Source organism: Anomaloglossus baeobatrachus, chromosome 2 (genome assembly GCF_048569485.1).
Source record: "Anomaloglossus baeobatrachus isolate aAnoBae1 chromosome 2, aAnoBae1.hap1, whole genome shotgun sequence".
In the NCBI taxonomy this organism is placed as follows: domain Eukaryota; kingdom Metazoa; phylum Chordata; class Amphibia; order Anura; family Aromobatidae; genus Anomaloglossus; species Anomaloglossus baeobatrachus.
The window spans coordinates 703,836,122-703,842,905 of NC_134354.1; the positions used below are offsets into that span (position 1 = coordinate 703,836,122).

General features: G+C 37.9%; 1 long non-coding RNA gene across 2 annotated transcripts in view; it reads left to right on the plus strand.

The window, feature by feature from the left end:
• LOC142290606 (uncharacterized) overlaps positions 1-6,784 on the plus strand; it is a 233,371-nt gene that overhangs the window by 204,445 nt on the left and 22,142 nt on the right. For both annotated transcript variants that reach the window (XR_012750352.1, XR_012750351.1), the window contains one exon: positions 2,032-2,098. This is a non-coding gene — a long non-coding RNA (uncharacterized LOC142290606). The remainder of the gene's footprint in view (positions 1-2,031; positions 2,099-6,784) is intronic.

The following is a 6,784-nucleotide window of genomic DNA, read 5'->3' on the forward strand; positions in this document are numbered from 1 at the left end:
TCTGATCCCTGGTGCTGTTCTGCAGTGTATAGTGCAGCAGCTATATGTGACGTGCAGTATACATGTGCAGCTGCTGTGAGTATAGGATGTAATGTAAGCCTAGCAATACTACACAGGCAGTAACTAGTGGAGGAGCCTCCTCTCAACACACTACAAGCACCAGCAAGTCCACACCTTGTCATAGTGTCAGGCTCTGTTACCTGGCAGCAGGTGCTCTGCTCCCTGCACTTACCGCTCGTCATCCTGGGATGTTGACTTCCAGAAGCTGGTGCTGTGTGGTTATCCTGGGTGTGGTCCCTGTGCTCTGCGAGTCCTACAGTCCAGGGCTCCTGCGGTGGGGGACGCTGTATTTTCTGCAAAATTGATTTTCTATACAGATGGAGGATGGGGCCTCATCACATAATATATTTCTGTCCCAAAATGAGGTGTAAAGGCCTGTTTTATTGTGCAAATCATGGCTTTTTCTTTTTGTTTAAAAAAAAAATCTTTAAATAATAAAAAAAAAGGGGGGTTGGTTTAAAGCAACAAAAACAAACTACATAGTATGTGTATATATACAACTTTTGATTTTCAATCATTTTTATTTTTTTAAATTTGAACAAAAAACAATTAATTTTGTTAATAAATTTGTTCGACTACATTATGAATAAGTATACTTTAACCATTTAGTATATATAGGGGTAAGGAAGGAACTTTTGTATATCAGGCTATAAGCAGTTTCTACTTCTGTAACAGTGCTTCATTGTAAAAAATCATCGAAATTTAAGTTTGGTGTGTAAATTTCTTGTTTTTTTAAATTGTCTAATGTATGTTTAATTGTATGATCATATTTGAGTGTATATATTTGCATAGTATTTGTAATCTTTATGTATACACAATACATTGTGTGTGTATAAATGTGTGTGTATAAATGTGTGTGTATAGATATAGATATGCATGTTGCCTGACGATAGAAATGTGTATAATTTCCATTTTTTTTTTTTTTTTTTTTCTATTGTCAGGTGATTCCACATTTTTGGTCTGAGAATTATTTGAGCCCACAAATCAGAATCTGTTTAAAAATGGATCTGTTATTTTGCCACTGACTATCATAGAAACTTAATTCCTAGCTTTAAAAACGACTATCCCCATTTTGGAGCAGTATGGGTTAAATAGGTTTCTCGCGCAGCAAAAGGGGTTAATATTTGCGGGAAATTCAAATGTTTCGGCCGAGTTCTCAGCAGTGACCTTGTAAAAAGCTGAACTGCACGGGAGATTTGGGCCTATCCAGCACACAGCTTATTTGCATCTAATTTTGTTATATTTTACCTACATTTTGTACAGTACACCAGAGGTCAGATTAGTTAATATTTCTTTCCCTGACTAAAATGCACGTCCATGTCTAGTGTTTTTCCACTTTACTACCTCCCCCTATTATCAACCTCTCCATTTCACAATTGTCATATTTAAAAAAAAAAAAAACAAAACATAAATTACCAAACCTATATAATGTATTTTATATAGCTGCCCTCTAACCTTACTATAGTATTATAATGTAATTATACAATGTAATTTTTTTTTTCCCCCCATATAAATAGTTATCCGTAAATTCCAAAACTCCCAGCTGTTTGTTTCAGTTGAATGGGGAAAACACTCCAAAAATGTAATTTTAATGTCAAGTGCTCACATATAACCTCAGGTCACTGTGTTGGAGGATCGCTAATGAATCCTGGGCTCGGAAATCTGTTGAGTGTCATCTTGCTATGTTACATGGCGTTTTTATTGCAGGTTTTGACCTTTCAATATTTAAAATGTGGGGGGTGGAGGTGTTACTGCCGTGGGTTAAGTCCAATATTCAAGATTATAACCAGGAAAGACTTTCGGAGTGTACTTATTCGCACTGTGCAGTTTTTGCATGCATGTGTGTTTAGGTTTTGTTTTTTTGTTTGTTTTTTTTTGTCTTTTTTTTTTCTCACACAAAGATGAAAAATTACAACTTTAATATTTAGCACAGTTTAGATTTTAATTTTTTAAATTTCTTTCTGCTTTTAGATTCCCCAAGATAAAAAAGGCTTTGTATTCCTGATTGAGCTAATGCAAGTGGAGACGACCGCACCAGGTAAGGGATCTCGCAGCATAGGGGCGATGGGTTTCGTATTTTCTCACCCATTGTGTGTTTTTGAGCTGCCGATAGAAATCAGAAGTCATTACATGTTGCAGCATTCATTTCAGAACTACGAGCCTTTCACTTTCCACCAAAACTGTCCAGCAATCTGATGTGGGCTATTAGTAAATGAGTCATTTTACCCTGACATGGGCTTGGATATGTCACGGTTTAGTGTATTTTTATGTATGGTGCGGGGCATTATGTAAAGGGGCTGTTGCTGGTATACATGTGTATTACTGTGCTTCCTTATTTATTCCTACACAACAAAAATCCCCCTCCTTTCTCTGTTCGGAGATGAGCTTGTATTCTCACAGGTCATGTCATTGTGGTTTGGTTGATTTAGTGTAAAAAAAAACGCAATAGATTGTAACTACTTCAGTGCAGAGGAAAAATCCCGGTATCCTTAGTTTTCAAAAAGTAATCTGGGAACTATACCTTAGGCTATGTTCACATTTGCCGGTATGCCTTAATACGTTTTTAATATATACGTTCAAGGCATGCACCATATGTCGGCCTACGTCTTTCTGAATTTTGAGCTTATGTGAGCATATGTCTGTAGTATACAAATATATATATATATTTGTATACTACAGACATATGCTCACATAAGCTCAAAATTCAGAAAGACGTAGGCCGACATATGGTGCATGCCTTAATACGTTTTTAATATATAATTAATAATTTATTCAATTATATAGCGCTATTAATTCCATAGCGCTTTACATACACTGGCAACCCTGTGCCCATTGGGGCTCACAATCTAGAGTCCCTATCTGTATGTCTTTGGAGTGTGGGAGGAAACTGGAGAACCCGGAGGAAACCCACGCAAACACAGGGAGAACATACAAATATATATATATATATATCTCTATCTCTATCTCCTTTTTTTTTTTTTTTTAATGGTGCCGATAAACGATTGGCATATTCCCCACCCCCCCACCCAACATATTGGATTATGTCACCAACTGTGGGGAAATTTTTTTTTTTGTGCACTCATTAAATGGGTGCGTTAAATATGCTGCTATACCTTTCAATGCATTTCCCATTGAGAATGGGGAGAGGAGTTAAACACTTAATTTGGGGGGGTTGGGGTTCAGTCTTAAAAAAAAAAAAAGAAAAAAGTTGGTTGACTGCTTTTTTTTTTTTTTTATTTCCCTTTCCCCCCTACCCCCAATGCCAATCTAAAATTGCAATATGATCTTAACTATACAAAGAGTAATAACAGAATGCTTTCAATACTTCTCGGGCATTTTTGTTTAAGGTTATGAATATATTTGTTTTGTAGTTCGTAGATTGCACTGTGTGAATAGGAGTTGCTTCTCATAAGTATATACATCGCTCTGCAGAATACGGATCCTATGACGTCCATTTTTCTTTAGTGGTGCTCATCTGCACTGCTGACGGGTTTACTTAGGGGGGACCGAATCAAATAAAACTTCAGCATTGAAACATGGGTTTAGTCCTAATGTGTGGATGTACATGTAATTTGCAAATATTGAAAACATTCTAAAGGCATTGTCCATTTTAATCTTTGCAGTCTGTAAACTAGCTTTTTTTAAAAAAAAAATAATAATAAATATTAGGTTTACTTGATTGCTACCCCCTGCTTTTTTGCGACCTATTTTACAGCATGTGACCGCTGCAGTCATCTACCGCGACATCACTGAACCCTGCGATTGGCTGCAGCAGTGCCAAGGTACTGGCAGATTGCCGTGGCAGCGATGGGAGTAACCATAAGAGCCAGCTCTGCCGTGCACAGATGCATGTACCAGAGTATTGTATCTTTCAAGGCAGAAGTTTCACAGGGTCAAAGTTCCCTTATTGGTTTAAAAAAAAATATTTAGCAACTTTTTTTTAAATTCTAAATTAACAAAACTAGTATATCACGTTAAGAATAAATCTGTAATGGACTGTGATTAAATTAAATTTTTTTTTGTTTTGTTTCCTTTTGCACTGTAATCTGTATACAAACAAAACAATATGTAAAAATTCCTTAACTGCAGTTTTTTTTTTTTGCGTGTCAAAATTCAGAAGTGCTCAATAAAAAAAAAATGCCTCACTCTAAACAGGTAAATAAAAACTATTTACCTCAGTCACAAAAAATACATAAAGGTTACGAGGTATCGAACAAAGCCCGACGAGTGTTTTAGATATGTTGTATTATGTCAAGGTAGAGCGAAGATTATTAGCTTTGGTATTTTAATTATAACGAGATATATATTTCTGACAACCTACACACATACACAAGAAAGTCCATATTTCAAAATAATTTTTTTTTCTATATCCAACATATTTTATATTCAGCAGCACTTTACAAATCAGAAGGGAATTTAGAAATAAAAAACACACCGCCCCTCTCCCTGTAATAGAATCAACAATTGAGGGTCCTGCTCGTAATGTTAAATCAGGTTTTCATTTTTTTTTATTTTTTTTATTTTTTTTTTTTTAGCAAGGAAAATTAGAAATGTTTGCACACTGCTCACTTAGACTCTTCCCCTCCCCCCACCCCACCATTGCTGAAAACTCTTCAGAATGGATGTAGGAGTCTATGTGCACACGCTCCAAATTTACTGTGGATTTTACAGCAGATTTGCTGCAGAAAATGTCTAACATTTCTGTAGTCATTCCCCAGCAAAACCTATGGGTATATAAAAAAAAAATGCTGTGCGCACGCTGCGTTCTTTTATACCCGTGGAATTAATGTGCATGTCACTACTTTTGTGCAGGTACCTGCGGTTTTTGCCATAGATAATGGTAAAAAAAAACAGCAGGGACCAACCCGCAGAAAAAAGACGTAAAAAAAAAAACACGGGTGCAGATTTTTCTTAAGAAAAGTCCATTTTCTAGTGTGCACATAGCCTAAAAGAGCTTTGGTCAACATTAATCCAATCTTGCAGTTTTCACAAAGATTGAGTTATGAAAAAAGTGCAAAAATTTGTTGCATGTAATGTAAAAACCTGATGCAAACAATGATTTATTTTCTGATTATAGATTTTAACCCCCTAGGAAAGGCTCAGGATCAGAACTCTCCACACATGGTAGATGCTTAAGATCAATGAGTTTTAATACTGTATATTTTTGCTGCACTTAAGTCTAAAGGGGGCTTCACACTCAGCGACATCACTAGCGATGTCGCTCGTGAAAGCACTCGCCCCCGTCGTTTGTGCGTCACGGGCAAATCGCCTGTGGCGCACAATATCGTTAGTCCCCGTCACACATACTTGCCTTCCTAGCAACGTTACTGTATCCGGTAAACAGCCTCTTTTGTAAGGGGGGTGGTTCGTGCGACATCACAGAGGCCGACCAATAGAAGCGGAGGGGCGGAGAGCAGCCGCATGATTCACACCCACCTTGTTGCCGGAGGACGCAGGTACGGTGCTGTTCCTGGGGTGTCACACGTAGCTGTGTGCTGCCTCAGGAACGACCAACAACCTGCGTCCAGCACCAGCAACGACAATTGGGAAATGGGCGACGTGTCAACGATAAAGGTGAGTATATTTGATAGTTAGCGGTCGCTCGTGCGTTTCACACGCAACGACGTCTCTAACGAGGCTGGATGTGCGTCATGAATTCCGTGACGCCAATGACATCTCATTAGCGATATTGTTGCGTGTAATAGGGCCTTAAGGCTATGTGCACACGTTGAGTGTTTGGTTCATCAAATCTCCACCTTCAGGCAGAAAAAAAAGAGCTAAAATAAGGCACCAGCAATTTGCATGCTGCAGATTATTTTCTGCACCAAATCTGCAAGAAAAAATAGGCAACACTTCAGAATTCTCATTGACTGCAGGCATAAAGCTAGGCATGCAGATTTGTGACAACTCTGCATAAAAGATGCACTGTACACGCACAGCCTTAGTTCTACGTAACACGTATGGGACTGCGAGAAATCTCATTTCCAGTGTAGTGTTTTGTTGTTTTTTGTTTTTTTTTTTAATTAGTATATGCTGGGAGCACAGACATGCAGAGTGTAAAGTCTGCAACATGCCTATTTACCGCAGAAGAAGTTGACAATCTTGTCCCCTCCTAAAGACTTTCAATCAGTGAGGAAAATCTTCTGGGGAAAAAATGCACCTGCTTTCCATAGGCTCAGAAGCAGTCGCTCCACTGGCGACAGATTACATAGGTGACATTGGCCTTTTAACAGCAGCGGTCGATGCACCTGTCGATTTTGACAACCGTATTTAAGGGGTTAATGGCAGCATTTAAAGTGTAACCATCAATTTAAATTTTTTATTTCATTAATCAATAGTTCACCTGAAAATAAGCAACTTTGTAATCTTATCACACGTGGGCTGCTTTCTCTGCCAGAATTGATTGATCAGTTTCACAAGTCTGAGTTTGAGGGAGGAGCTAGAGACAAAGCTCCGCCCCTCCCGCTGTCGTCTTAGAATCTCTTCAGTAATGGGAAAGTCTTCCCTGAATACAGATTTTACCTCTGAATTTTGGCAGAGAAAGAAGCAGAAGTGTCTGATAAGATATATTCTATTATATCTTTCTGTGTACTATAGATTTATTGGGGAAAAAAAATGGTTACATTTAACCCCTTCACCTCTGGCAATTTTTCTTTAATTTTTCAGTCAGTATAGCCATATGAGGGCTTGTTTTTTGCGGGATGAGTTGTACTTTTGAACAGCA